Raw genomic sequence first — 16,349 nt, 5'->3', positions numbered from 1 at the left:
TTTACGATGCATATCTGGAGGCTTTCTGTAATCTGTGTACTATCAGAGTGTTGATGAAACACAGAAATAGCATCTTGATTGAATACAACAGTCACCATGCGCACTTTCCTCCATGGGAGTAATGTCACAAACAGTCTACGCTTTGATCGTTCCCTGGAAGACCAGTAGTAGTTTCCGATTCACATCTGGAGGCACTCTGAAATCTGTGGACTATCAGACTGTTGATGAAACAGAGAAATAGCATCGGATTGAATACAACAGTCACAATGCGCCCTTTCCTCCATGGGAGTAATGTCTCATACAGTCTCCGCTATGATCGTTCCCTGGAAGACCAGTAGTAGTTTCCGATGCACATCTGGAGGCATTCTGTAATCTGTGGACTTTCACAGTGTAGATGAAACAAAGAAATTTCATCGGGATTGAATACAACAGTCACCATGCGCACTTTCCTCTATGGGAGTAATGTCTCAAACAGTCTAGGTTTACCTCGTTCCCTGGAAGAGAAGTAGTAGTTTCCGATGTACATCTGGAGGCATTCTGTAATCTGTGGACGTTCAAAGTGTTGATGAAACACAGAAATTGCTTCGTGATTGAATACAACAGTCACCATGCGCACTTTCCTCCATGGGAGTAATGTCTCAAAGAGTCAACGCTTTCATCTTTCCCTGGAAGACCAGTAGTAGTTTCCGATGCACATCTGGAGGCACTGTGTAATCTGAGGACTATCAGACTGTTGATGAAACACAGAAATGAGATCGGGATTGAATACAACAGTCACCATGCGCATTTTCCTCCATGGGAGTAATGTCTCAAACAGTCTACCTTTGGATCGTGCCCTGGAAGACCAGTAGTAGTTTCCGTTGCACATCTGGAGGCATTCTGTAATCTGTGGACGTTCAAAGTGTTGATGAAACACAGAAATTGCTTCGGGATTGAATACAACAGTCACCATGCGCACTTTCCTCCATTGGGGTAATGTCTCAAACAGTCAACGCTTTGATCGTTCCGTGGAGGACCTGTAGTAGTTTCCGATGTACATCTGGAGCATCCTGTAATCTGTGGACTATCAGAGTGTTGATGAAACACAGAAATTGCATCGGGATTGAATACAACAGTCACCATGCGAACTTTCCTCCGTGGGAGTAATGTCTCAAGCAGTCTACGCCTTGATCGTTCCCTGGAAGACCAGCATTAGTATCCGATGAACATGTGGAGGCATTCCGTAATCTGGGGGCTATCTGAGTGGTGATGAAACACAGAAATTGCATCGGGATTGAATACAACAGTCACCATGCGCACTTTCCTCCATGTGAGTAATGTCACAAACAGTCTACGCTTTGATCGTTCCCTGGAAGACCAGTAGTAGTTTCCGATTCACATCTGGAGGCACTCTGAAATCTGTGGACTATCAGACTGTTGATGAAACAGAGAAATAGCATCGGATTGAATACAACAGTCACCATGCGCACTTTCCTCCATGGGAGTAATGTCTCAAACAGTCTCCGCTATGATCGTTCCCTGGAAGACCAGTAGTAGTTTCCGATGCACATCTGGAGGCACTGTGTAATCTGAGGACTATCAGACTGTTGATGAAACACAGAAATTACAGCGGGATTGAATACAACAGTCACCATGCGCACTTTCCTCCATGGGAGTAATGTCTCAAACAGTCTACGCTTTGATCGTTCCCTGCATGACCAGTAGTAGTTTCCGATGCACATCTGGAGGCATTCTGTAATCTGTGGACCATCGGAGTGTTGTTGAAACACAGAAATTGCATCGGGATTAAATACAACAGTCACTATGCGCACTTTCCTTCATGGGAGTAATGTCTCAAACAGTCTACGCTTTGGTCGTGCCCTGGAAGACCAGTAGTAGTTTCCGTTGCACATCTTTAGGCATTCTGTAATCTGTGGACGTTCAAAGTGTTGATGAAACACAGAAATTGCTTCGTGATTTAATACAACAGTCACCATGCGCACTTTCCTCCATGGGAGTAATGTCTCAAACAGTCAACGCTTTCATCTTTCCCTGGATGACCAGTAGTAGTTTCCGATGCACATCTGGAGGCACTGTGTAATCTGAGGACTATCAGACTGTTGATGAAACACAGAAATGAGATCGGGATTGAATACAACAGTCATCATGCGCACTTTCCTCCATGGGAGTAATGTCTCAAACAGTCAACCCTTTGATCGTGCCCTGGAAGACCAGTAGTAGTTTCCGTTGCACATCTGGAGGCATTCTGTAATCTGTGGACGGTCAAAGTGTGGTGAAACACAGAAATTGCTTCGGGATTGAGTACAACAGTCACCATGCGCACTTTCCTCCATGGGAGTAATGACTCAAACAGTCAACGCTTTGATCGTTCCCTGTAAGACCCGTAGTAGTTTCCGATTCACATCTGGAGGGACTGTGTAATCTGAGGACAATCAGACTGTTGATGAAACACAGAAATTACATCGGGATTGAATACAACAGTCACCATGCGCACTTTCCTCCATGGGAGTAATGTCTCAAACAGCCTACGCTTTGATCGTTCCCTGGAAGACCAGTAGTAGTTTCCGATTCACATCTGGAGGCACTGTGTAATCTGAGGACTATCAGACTGTTGATGAAACACAGAAATTACATCGGGATTGAATACAACAGTCACCATGGGCACTTTCCTCCATGGGAGTAATGTCTCAAACAGCCTACGCTTTAATCGTTACCTGGATGACCAGTAGTAGCTTCCTATGCACATCTGGAGGCATTTTGTAATCTGTGGACGTTCAAAGTGTTGATGAAACACAGAAATTGCTTCGGGATTGAATACAACAGTCACCATGCGCACTTTCCTCCATGGGGGTAATGTCTCAAACAGTCAACGCTTTGATCGTTCCCTGGAAGACCAGTAGTAGTTTCCGATGCACATCTGGAGGTATTCTGTAATCTGTGGACTATCAGAGTGTTGTTGAAACACAGAAATTTCATCGGGATTGAATACAACAGTCACCATGCGAACTTTCCTCCATGGGAGTAATGTCTCAAGCAGTCTACGCCTTGATCGTTCCCTGGAAGACCAGCAGTAGTATCCGATGAACATGTGGAGGCATTCCGTAATCTGGGGGCTATCTGAGTGGTGATGAAACACATAAATTGCATCGGGATTGAATACAACAGTCACCATGCGCACTTTCCTGCATGGGAGTAATGTCTCTAACAGTGTACGATATGATCGTTCCGTGGAGAACCTGTAGTAGTTTACGATGCACATCTGGAGGCTTTCTGTAATCTGTGTACTATCAGAGTGTTGATGAAACACAGAAATTGCATCTTGATTGAATACAACAGTCACCATGCGCACTTTCCTCCATGGGAGTAATGCACAAACAGTCTTCGCTTTGATCGTTCCCTGGAAGACCAGTAGTAGTTTCCGATTCACATCTGGAGGCACTCTGAAATCTGTGGACTATCAGACTGTTGATGAAACAGAGAAATAGCATCGGATTGAATACAACAGTCACCATGCGCACTTTCCTTCATGGGAGTAATGTCTCTAACAGTGTACGCCATGATCGTTCCCTGGAGCAAATGTAGCAGTTTACGATGCACATCTGGAGGCTTTCTGCAATCTGTGTACTATCAGAGTGTTGATGAAACACAGAAATTGCATCGGGATTGAATACAACAGTCACCATGCGCACTTTCCTCCATGGGAGTAATGTCACAAACAGTCTACGCTTTGATCGTTCCCTGGAAGACCAGTAGTAGTTTCCGATTCACATCTGGAGGCACTCTGAAATCTGTGGACTATCAGACTGTTGATGAAACAGAGAAATAGCATCGGATTGAATACAACAGTCACCATGCGCACTTTCCTCCATGGGAGTAATGTCTCAAACAGTCTCCGCTATGATCGTTCCCTGGAAGACCAGTAGTAGTTTCCGATGCACATCTGGAGGCACTGTGTAATCTGAGGACTGTCAGACTGTTGATGAAACACAGAAATTACAGCGGGATTGAATACAACAGTCACCATGCGCACTTTCCTCCATGGGAGTAATGTCTCAAACAGTCTACGCTTTGATCGTTCCCTGCATGACCAGTAGTAGTTTCCGATGCACATCTGGAGGCATTCTGTAATCTGTGGACCATCGGAGTGTTGTTGAAACACAGAAATTGCATCGGGATTAAAAACAACAGTCACTATGCGCACTTTCCTTCATGGGAGTAATGTCTCAAACAGTCTACGCTTTGGTCGTGCCCTGGAAGACCAGTAGTAGTTTCCGTTGCACATCTTTAGGCATTCTGTAATCTGTGGACGTTCAAAGTGTTGATGAAACACAGAAATTGCTTCGTGATTTAATACAACAGCCACCATGCGCACTTTCCTCCATGGGAGTAATGTCTCAAACAGTCAACGCTTTCATCTTTCCCTGGAAGACCAGTAGTAGTTTCCGATGCACATCTGGAGGCACTGTGTAATCTGAGGACAATCAGACTGTTGATGAAACACAGAAATGAGATCGGGATTGAATACAACAGTCACCATGCGCACTTTCCTCCATGGGAGTAATGTCTCAAACAGTCAACCCTTTGATCGTGCCCTGGAAGACCAGTAGTAGTTTCCGTTGCACATCTGGAGGCATTCTGTAATCTGTGGACGGTCAAAGTGTGGTGAAACACAGAAATTGCTTCGGGATTGAGTACAACAGTCACCATGCGCACTTTCCTCCATGGGAGTAATGTCTCAAACAGCCTACGCTTTGATCGTTCCCTGGAAGACCAGTAGTAGTTTCCGATTCACATCTGGAGGCACTGTGTAATCTGAGGACTATCAGACTGTTGATGAAACACAGAAATTACATCGGGATTGAATACAACAGTCACCATGGGCACTTTCCTCCATGGGAGTAATGTCTCAAACAGTCTACGCTTTAATCGTTACCTCGATGACCAGTAGTAGTTTCCTATGCACATCTGGAGGCACTGTGTAATCTGAGGACTATCAGACTGTTGATGAAACACAGAAATTACATCGGGATTGAATACAACAGTCACCATGCGCACTTTCCTCCATGGGAGTAATGTCTCAAACAGTCTACGCTTTGATCGTTCCCTGGAAGACCAGCAGTAGTATCCGATGAACATGTGGGGGCATACCGTAATCTGGGGGCTATCTGAGTGGTGATGAAACACATAAATTGTATCGGGATTGAATACAACAGTCACCATGCGCACTTTCCTGCATGGGAGTAATGTCTCAAACAGTCTACGCTTTGATCGTTCCCTGCATGACCAGTAGTAGTTTCCGATGCACTTCTGGAGGCATTCTGTAATCTGTGGACCATCAGAGTGATGTTGAAACACAGAAATTGCATCGGGATTAAATACAACAGTCACTATGCGCACTTTCCTTCATGGGAGTAATGTCTCAAACAGTCTACGCTTTGGTCGTGCCCTGGAAGACCAGTAGTAGTTTCCGTTGCACATCTGGAGGCATTCTGTAATCTGTGGACGTTCAAAGTGTTGATGAAACACAGAAATTGCTTCGTGATTGAATACAACAGTCACCATGCGCACTTTCCTCCATGGGAGTAATGTCTCAAACAGTCAACGCTTTGATCTTTCCCTGGAAGACCAGTAGTAGTTTCCGATGCACAACTGGAGGCACTCTGAAATCTGTGGACTATCAGACTGTTGATGAAACAGAGAAATAGCATCGGATTGAATACAACAGTCACCATGCGCACTTTCCTCCATGGGAGTAATGTCTCAAACAGTGTACGATATGATCGTTCCGTGGAGAACCTGTAGTAGTTTACGATGCACATCTGGAGGCTTTCTGTAATCTGTGTACTATCAGAGTGTTGATGAAACACAGAAATTGCATCTTGATTGAATACAACAGTCACCATGCGCACTTTCCTCCATGGGAGTAATGCACAAACAGTCTTCGCTTTGATCGTTCCCTGGAAGACCAGTAGTAGTTTCCGATTCACATCTGGAGGCACTCTGAAATCTGTGGACTATCAGACTGTTGATGAAACAGAGAAATAGCATCGGATTGAATACAACAGTCACCATGCGCACTTTCCTTCATGGGAGTAATGTCTCTAACAGTGTACGCCATGATCGTTCCCTGGAGCAAATGTAGCAGTTTACGATGCACATCTGGAGGCTTTCTGCAATCTGTGTACTATCGGAGTGTTGATGAAACACAGAAATTGCATCGGGATTGAATACAACAGTCACCATGCGCACTTTCCTCCATGGGAGTAATGTCACAAACAGTCTACGCTTTGATCGTTCCCTGGAAGACCAGTAGTAGTTTCCGATTCACATCTGGAGGCACTCTGAAATCTGTGGACTATCAGACTGTTGATGAAACAGAGAAATAGCATCGGATTGAATACAACAGTCACCATGCGCACTTTCCTCCATGGGAGTAATGTCTCAAACAGTCTCCGCTATGATCGTTCCCTGGAAGACCAGTAGTAGTTTCCGATGCACATCTGGAGGCACTGTGTAATCTGAGGACTGTCAGACTGTTGATGAAACACAGAAATTACAGCGGGATTGAATACAACAGTCACCATGCGCACTTTCCTCCATGGGAGTAATGTCTCAAACAGTCTACGCTTTGATCGTTCCCTGCATGACCAGTAGTAGTTTCCGATGCACATCTGGAGGCATTCTGTAATCTGTGGACCATCGGAGTGTTGTTGAAACACAGAAATTGCATCGGGATTAAAAACAACAGTCACTATGCGCACTTTCCTTCATGGGAGTAATGTCTCAAACAGTCTACGCTTTGGTCGTGCCCTGGAAGACCAGTAGTAGTTTCCGTTGCACATCTTTAGGCATTCTGTAATCTGTGGACGTTCAAAGTGTTGATGAAACACAGAAATTGCTTCGTGATTTAATACAACAGCCACCATGCGCACTTTCCTCCATGGGAGTAATGTCTCAAACAGTCAACGCTTTCATCTTTCCCTGGAAGACCAGTAGTAGTTTCCGATGCACATCTGGAGGCACTGTGTAATCTGAGGACAATCAGACTGTTGATGAAACACAGAAATGAGATCGGGATTGAATACAACAGTCACCATGCGCACTTTCCTCCATGGGAGTAATGTCTCAAACAGTCAACCCTTTGATCGTGCCCTGGAAGACCAGTAGTAGTTTCCGTTGCACATCTGGAGGCATTCTGTAATCTGTGGACGGTCAAAGTGTGGTGAAACACAGAAATTGCTTCGGGATTGAGTACAACAGTCACCATGCGCACTTTCCTCCATGGGAGTAATGTCTCAAACAGCCTACGCTTTGATCGTTCCCTGGAAGACCAGTAGTAGTTTCCGATTCACATCTGGAGGCACTGTGTAATCTGAGGACTATCAGACTGTTGCTGAAACACAGAAATTACATCGGGATTGAATACAACAGTCACCATGGGCACTTTCCTCCATGGGAGTAATGTCTCAAACAGTCTACGCTTTAATCGTTACCTCGATGACCAGTAGTAGTTTCCTATGCACATCTGGAGGCACTGTGTAATCTGAGGACTATCAGACTGTTGATGAAACACAGAAATTACATCGGGATTGAATACAACAGTCACCATGCGCACTTTCCTCCATGGGAGTAATGTCTCAAACAGTCTACGCTTTGATCGTTCCCTGGAAGACCAGCAGTAGTATCCGATGAACATGTGGGGGCATACCGTAATCTGGGGGCTATCTGAGTGGTGATGAAACACATAAATTGTATCGGGATTGAATACAACAGTCACCATGCGCACTTTCCTGCATGGGAGTAATGTCTCAAACAGTCTACGCTTTGATCGTTCCCTGCATGACCAGTAGTAGTTTCCGATGCACATCTGGAGGCATTCTGTAATCTGTGGACGTTCAAAGTGTTGATGAAACACAGAAATTGCTTCGTGATTGAATACAACAGTCACCATGCGCACTTTCCTTCATGGGAGTAATGTCTCTAACAGTGTACGCCATGATCGTTCCCTGGAGCAAATGTAGCAGTTTACGATGCACATCTGGAGGCTTTCTGCAATCTGTGTACTATCAGAGTGTTGATGAAACACAGAAATTGCATCGGGATTGAATACAACAGTCACCATGCGCACTTTCCTCCATGGGAGTAATGTCACAAACAGTCTACGCTTTGATCGTTCCCTGGAAGACCAGTAGTAGTTTCCGATTCACATCTGGAGGCACTCTGAAATCTGTGGACTATCAGACTGTTGATGAAACAGAGAAATAGCATCGGATTGAATACAACAGTCACCATGCGCACTTTCCTCCATGGGAGTAATGTCTCAAACAGTCTCCGCTATGATCGTTCCCTGGAAGACCAGTAGTAGTTTCCGATGCACATCTGGAGGCACTGTGTAATCTGAGGACTGTCAGACTGTTGATGAAACACAGAAATTACAGCGGGATTGAATACAACAGTCACCATGCGCACTTTCCTCCATGGGAGTAATGTCTCAAACAGTCAACCCTTTGATCGTGCCCTGGAAGACCAGTAGTAGTTTCCGTTGCACATCTGGAGGCATTCTGTAATCTGTGGACGGTCAAAGTGTGGTGAAACACAGAAATTGCTTCGGGATTGAGTACAACAGTCACCATGCGCACTTTCCTCCATGGGAGTAATGTCTCAAACAGCCTACGCTTTGATCGTTCCCTGGAAGACCAGTAGTAGTTTCCGATTCACATCTGGAGGCACTGTGTAATCTGAGGACTATCAGACTGTTGATGAAACACAGAAATTACATCGGGATTGAATACAACAGTCACCATGGGCACTTTCCTCCATGGGAGTAATGTCTCAAACAGTCTACGCTTTAATCGTTACCTCGATGACCAGTAGTAGTTTCCTATGCACATCTGGAGGCACTGTGTAATCTGAGGACTATCAGACTGTTGATGAAACACAGAAATTACATCGGGATTGAATACAACAGTCACCATGCGCACTTTCCTCCATGGGAGTAATGTCTCAAACAGTCTACGCTTTGATCGTTCCCTGGAAGACCAGCAGTAGTATCCGATGAACATGTGGGGGCATACCGTAATCTGGGGGCTATCTGAGTGGTGATGAAACACATAAATTGTATCGGGATTGAATACAACAGTCACCATGCGCACTTTCCTGCATGGGAGTAATGTCTCAAACAGTCTACGCTTTGATCGTTCCCTGCATGACCAGTAGTAGTTTCCGATGCACTTCTGGAGGCATTCTGTAATCTGTGGACCATCAGAGTGATGTTGAAACACAGAAATTGCATCGGGATTAAATACAACAGTCACTATGCGCACTTTCCTTCATGGGAGTAATGTCTCAAACAGTCTACGCTTTGGTCGTGCCCTGGAAGACCAGTAGTAGTTTCCGTTGCACATCTGGAGGCATTCTGTAATCTGTGGACGTTCAAAGTGTTGATGAAACACAGAAATTGCTTCGTGATTGAATACAACAGTCACCATGCGCACTTTCCTCCATGGGAGTAATGTCTCAAACAGTCAACGCTTTGATCTTTCCCTGGAAGACCAGTAGTAGTTTCCGATGCACAACTGGAGGCACTGTGTAATCTGAGGACTATCAGACTGTTGATGAAACACAGAAATGAGATCGGGATTGAATACAACAGTCACCATGCGCACTTTCCTCCATGGGAGTAGTGTCTCAAACAGTCTACGCTTTGGTCGTGCCCTGGAAGACCAGTAGTAGTTTCCGTTGCACATCTGGAGGCATTCTGTAAACTGTGGACGTTCAAACTGTGGTGAAACACTGAAATTGCTTCGGGATTGAGTACAACAGTCACCATGCGCACTTTCCTCCATGGGAGTAATGTCTCAAACTGTCTACGCTATGATCGTTCCCTGGAAGACCAGTAGTAGTTTCCGATGCACATCTGGAATCATTCTGTAATCTGTGGACTTTCACAGTGTAGATGAAACAAAGAAATTTCATCGGGATTGAATACAACAGTCACCATGCGCACTTTCCTCTATGGGAGTAATGTCTCAAACAGTCTACGTTTACCTTGTTCCCTGGAAGAGAAGTAGTAGTTTCCGATGTACATCTGGAGGCATTCTGTAATCTGTGGACCCTCAAAGTGTTGATGAAACACAGAAATTGCATTGGGATTGAATACAACAGGCACCATGCGCACTTTCCTTCATGGGAGTAATGTCTCAAACAGTCTACGCTTTGATCGTTCCCTGGAAGACCAGCAGTAGTATCCGATGAACATGTGGGGGCATTCCGTAATCTGGGGGCTATCTGAGTGGTGATGAAACACATAAATTGCATCGGGATTGAATACAACAGTCACCATGCGCACTTTCCTCCATTTGAGTAATGTCTCAAACAGTCAAGGCTTTGATCGTTCCCTGGATGACCAGTAGTAGTTTCCGATGCACATCTGGAGGCATTCTGTAATCTGTGGACCATCAGAGTGTTGTTGAAACACAGAAATTACATCGGGATTGAATACAAAAGTCACTATGCGCACTTTCCTTCATGGGAGTAATGTCTCAAACAGTCTACGCTTTGATCGTGCCCTGGAAGACCAGTAGTAGTTTCCGTTGCACATCTGGAGGCATTCTGTAATCTGTGGACGTTCAAAGTGTTGATGAAACACAGAAATTGCTTCGGGATTGAATACAACAGTCACCATGCGCACTTTCCTCGTTGGGGGTAATGTCTCAAACAGTCAACGCTTTGATCGTCCCCTGGAAGACCAGTAGTAGTTTCCGATGCACATCTGGAGGTATTCTGTAATCTGTGGACTATCAGAGTGTTGTTGAAACACAGAATTTTCATCGGGATTGAATACAACAGTCACCATGCGCACTTTCCTCAATGGGAGTAATGTCTCAAACTGTCTACGCTTTGATCGTTCCCTGGAAGACCAGTAGTAGTTTCCGATGTACATCTGGAGCATCCTGTAATCTGTGGACTATCAGAGTGTTAATGAAACACAGAAATTGCATCGGGATTGAATACAACAGTCACCATGCGAACTTTCCTCCGTGGGAGTAATGTCTCATGCAGTCTACGCCTTGATCGTTCCCTCGAAGACCAGCAGTAGTTTCCGATGAACATGTGGAGGCATTCCGTAATCTGGGGGCTATCTGAGTGTTGATGAAACACATAAATTGCATCGGGATTGAATACAACAGTCACCATGCGCACTTTCCTCCATGGGAGTAATGTCTCAAACAGTCTACGCTATGATCGTTACCTGGAAGACCAGTAGTAGTTTCCGATGCACATCTGGAGGCATTCTGTAATCTGTGGACTTTTACAGTGTAGATGAAACAAAGAAATTTCATCGGGATTGAATACAACAGTCACTATGCGCATATTCCTGCATGGGAGTAATGTCTCTAACAGTGTACGCCATGATCGTTCCCTGGAAGACCTGTAGTAGTTTACGATTCACATCTGGAGGTATTCTGTTATCTGTGGACTATCAGAGTGTTGTTGAAACACAGAAATTGCAACGGGATCGAACACAACAGTCACCATGCGCACTTTCCTCCGTGGGAGTAATGTCTCAAACAGTCTACGCCTTGATCGTTCCCTGGAAGACCAGCAGTAGTTTCCGATGAACATGTGGAGGCATTCCGTAATCTGGGGGCTATCTGAGTGTTGATGAAACACATAAATTGCATCGGGATTGAATACAACAGTAACCATGCGCACTTTCCTCCATGGGAGTAATGACACAAACAGTCTACGCTTTGATCGTTCCCTGGAAGACCAGTAGTAGTTTCCGATTCACATCTGGAGGCACTCTGAAATCTGTGGACTATCAGACTGTTGATGAAACAGAGAAATTGCATCGGATTGAATACAACAGTCAAGATTGCGCACTTTCCTCCATGGGTGTAATGTCTCAAACAGTCTACGCTTTGATGGTTCCCTGGAAGACCAGTAGTAGTTTCCGATGCACATCTGGAGGCATTCTGTAATCTGTGGACCATCAGAGTGTTGTTGAAACACAGAAATTGCATCGCTATTGAATACAAAAATCACTATGCGCACTTTCCTCAATGGGAGTAATGTCTCAAACCGTCTACGCTTTGATTGTTCCCTGGAACACCAATAGTTGTTTCCGATGCACATCTGGGGGCATTCTTTAATCTGTGGACAATCAGAGTGTTGATGAAACACAGAAATTGCATCGGGATTGAATACAAGAGTCACCATGCGCACTTTCCTCCATGGGTGTAATGTCTCAAACAGTCTACGCTTTGATCGTTCCCTGGAAGACCAGTAGTAGTTTCCGATGCACATCTGGAGGCATTCTGTAATCTGTGGACTTTCACAGTGTAGATGAAACAAAGAAATTTGATCGGGGTTGAATACAACAGTCACCATGCGCACTTTCCTCTATGGGAGTAATGTCTCAAACAGTCTACGTTTACCTCGTTCCCTGGAAGAGAAGTAGTAGTTTCCGATGTACATCTGGAGGCATTCTGTAATCTGTGGACCCTCAAAGTGTTGATGAAACACAGAAATTGCATTGGGATTGAATACAACAGGCACCATGCGCACTTTCCTTCATGGGAGTAATGTCTCAAACAGTCTACGCTTTGATCGTTCCCTGGAAGACCAGCAGTAGTATCCGATGAACATGTGGGGGCATTCCGTAATCTGGGGGCTATCTGAGTGGTGATGAAACACATAAATTGCATCGGGATTGAATACAACAGTCACCATGCGCACTTTCCTCCATTTGAGTAATGTCTCAAACAGTCAAGGCTTTGATCGTTCCCTGGATGACCAGTAGTAGTTTCCGATGCACATCTGGAGGCATTCTGTAATCTGTGGACCATCAGAGTGTTGTTGAAACACAGAAATTACATCGGGATTGAATACAAAAGTCACTATGCGCACTTTCCTTCATGGGAGTAATGTCTCAAACAGTCTACGCTTTGATCGTGCCCTGGAAGACCAGTAGTAGTTTCCGTTGCACATCTGGAGGCATTCTGTAATCTGTGGACGTTCAAAGTGTTGATGAAACACAGAAATTGCTTCGGGATTGAATACAACAGTCACCATGCGCACTTTCCTCGTTGGGGGTAATGTCTCAAACAGTCAACGCTTTGATCGTCCCCTGGAAGACCAGTAGTAGTTTCCGATGCACATCTGGAGGTATTCTGTAATCTGTGGACTATCAGAGTGTTGTTGAAACACAGAATTTTCATCGGGATTGAATACAACAGTCACCATGCGCACTTTCCTCAATGGGAGTAATGTCTCAAACTGTCTACGCTTTGATCGTTCCCTGGAAGACCAGTAGTAGTTTCCGATGTACATCTGGAGCATCCTGTAATCTGTGGACTATCAGAGTGTTAATGAAACACAGAAATTGCATCGGGATTGAATACAACAGTCACCATGCGAACTTTCCTCCGTGGGAGTAATGTCTCATGCAGCCTACGCCTTGATCGTTCCCTCGAAGACCAGCAGTAGTTTCGATGAACATGTGGAGGCATTCCGTAATCTGGGGGCTATCTGAGTGTTGATGAAACACATAAATTGCATCGGGATTGAATACAACAGTCACCATGCGCACTTTCCTCCATGGGAGTAATGTCTCAAACAGTCTACGCTATGATCGTTACCTGGAAGACCAGTAGTAGTTTCCGATGCACATCTGGAGGCATTCTGTAATCTGTGGACTTTTACAGTGTAGATGAAACAAAGAAATTTCATCGGGATTGAATACAACAGTCACTATGCGCACATTCCTGCATGGGAGTAATGTCTCTAACAGTGTACGCCATGATCGTTCCCTGGAAGACCTGTAGTAGTTTACGATGCACATCTGGAGGTATTCTGTTATCTGTGGACTATCAGAGTGTTGTTGAAACACAGAAATTGCAACGGGATCGAACACAACAGTCACCATGCGCACTTTCCTCCGTGGGAGTAATGTCTCAAGCAGTCTACGCCTTGATCGTTCCCTGGAAGACCAGCAGTAGTTTCCGATGAACATGTGGAGGCATTCCGTAATCTGGGGGCTATCTGAGTGTTGATGAAACACATAAATTGCATCGGGATTGAATACAACAGTAACCATGCGCACTTTCCTCCATGGGAGTAATGACACAAACAGTCTACGCTTTGATCGTTCCCTGGAAGACCAGTAGTAGTTTCCGATTCACATCTGGAGGCACTCTGAAATCTGTGGACTATCAGACTGTTGATGAAACAGAGAAATTGCATCGGATTGAATACAACAGTCAAGATTGCGCACTTTCCTCCATGGGTGTAATGTCTCAAACAGTCTACGCTTTGATGGTTCCCTGGAAGACCAGTAGTAGTTTCCGATGCACATCTGGAGGCATTCTGTAATCTGTGGACCATCAGAGTGTTGTTGAAACACAGAAATTGCATCGCTATTGAATACAAAAATCACTATGCGCACTTTCCTCAATGGGAGTAATGTCTCAAACAGTCTACGCTTTGATTGTTCCCTGGAACACCAATAGTTGTTTCCGATGCACATCTGGGGGCATTCTTTAATCTGTGGACAATCAGAGTGTTGATGAAACACAGAAATTGCATCGGGATTGAATACAAGAGTCACCATGCGCACTTTCCTCCATGGGTGTAATGTCTCAAACAGTCTACGCTATGATCGTTCCCTGGAAGACCAGTAGTAGTTTCCGATGCACATCTGGAGGCATTCTGTAATCTGTGGACTTTCACAGTGTAGATGAAACAAAGAAATTTGATCGGGGTTGAATACAACAGTCACCATGCGCACTTTCCTCTATGGGAGTAATGTCTCAAACAGTCTACGTTTACATCGTTCCTTGGAAGAGAAGTAGTAGTTTCCGATGTACATCTGGAGGCATTCTGTAATCTGTGGACCTTCAAAGTGTTGAAGAAACACAGAAATTGCATCGGGATTGAATACAACAGTCACCATGCGGACTTTCCTCCATGGGAGCAATGTCTCAAACAGTCTACGCTTTGATCGTTCCCTGGAAGACCCGTAGTAGTTTCCGATTCATATCTGGAGGCACTGTGTAATCTGAGGACTATCAGACTGTTGATGAAACACAGAAATTACATCGGGATTGAATACAACAGTCACCATGCGCACTTTCCTCCATTGGAGTATTGTCACAAACAGTCTACGCTTTGATCATTCCCTGGAAGACCAGTAGTAGTTTCCGATTCACATCTGGAGGCACTCTGAAATCTGTGGACTATCAGACTGTTGATGAAACAGAGAAATAGCATCGGATTAATTACAACAGTCACCATGCGCACTTTCCTCCATGGGAGTAATGTCTCAAACAGTCTCCGCTATGATCGTTCCCTGGAAGACCAGTAGTAGTTTCCGATGCACATCTCGAGGCACTGTGTAATCTGAGGACTATCAGACTGTTGATGAAACACAGAAATTACATCGGGATTGAATACAACAGTCACCATGCGCACTTTCCTCCATGGGAGTAATGTCTCAAACAGTCTACGATTTGATCGTTCCCTGCATGACCTGTAGTAGTTTCCGATGCACATCTGGAGGCATTCTGTAATCTGTGGACCATCAGAGTGTTGTTGAAACACAGAAATTGCATCGGGATTAAATACAACAGTCACTAAGCGCACTTTCCTTCATGGGAGTAATGTCTCAAACAGTCTACGCTTTGGTCGTGCCCTGGAAAACCAGTAGTAGTTTCCGTTGCACATCTGGAGGCATTCTGTAATCTGTGGACGTTCAAAGTGTTGATGAAACACAGAAATTGCTTCGTGATTGAATACAACAGTCACCATGCGCACTTTCCTCCATGGGAGTAATGTCTCAAAGAGTCAACGCTTTCATCTTTCCCTGGAAGACCAGTAGTAGTTTCCGATGCACATCTGGAGGCACTGTGTAATCTGAGGACTATCAGACTGTTGATGAAACACAGAAATGAGATCGGGATTGAATACAACAGTCACCATGCGCATTTTCCTCCATGGGAGTAATGTCTCAAACAGTCTACCTTTGGATCGTGCCCTGGAAGACCAGTAGTAGTTTCCGTTGCACATCTGGAGGCATTCTGTAATCTGTGGACGTTCAAAGTGTTGATGAAACACAGAAATTGCTTCGTGATTGAATACAACAGTCACCATGCGCACTTTCCTCCATGGGAGTAATGTCTCAAACAGTCAACGCTTTCATCTTTCCCTGGAAGACCAGTAGTAGTTTCCGATGCACATCTGGAGGCACTGTGTAATCTGAGGACTATCAGACTGTTGATGAAACACAGAAATTACATCGGGATTGAATACAACAGTCACCATGCGCACTTTCCTCCATGGGAGTAATG

This window comes from Schistocerca gregaria, chromosome 3 (assembly GCF_023897955.1).
Source record: "Schistocerca gregaria isolate iqSchGreg1 chromosome 3, iqSchGreg1.2, whole genome shotgun sequence".
NCBI classification, from domain to species: domain Eukaryota; kingdom Metazoa; phylum Arthropoda; class Insecta; order Orthoptera; family Acrididae; genus Schistocerca; species Schistocerca gregaria.
This window is presented reverse-complemented; position numbering follows the sequence as displayed.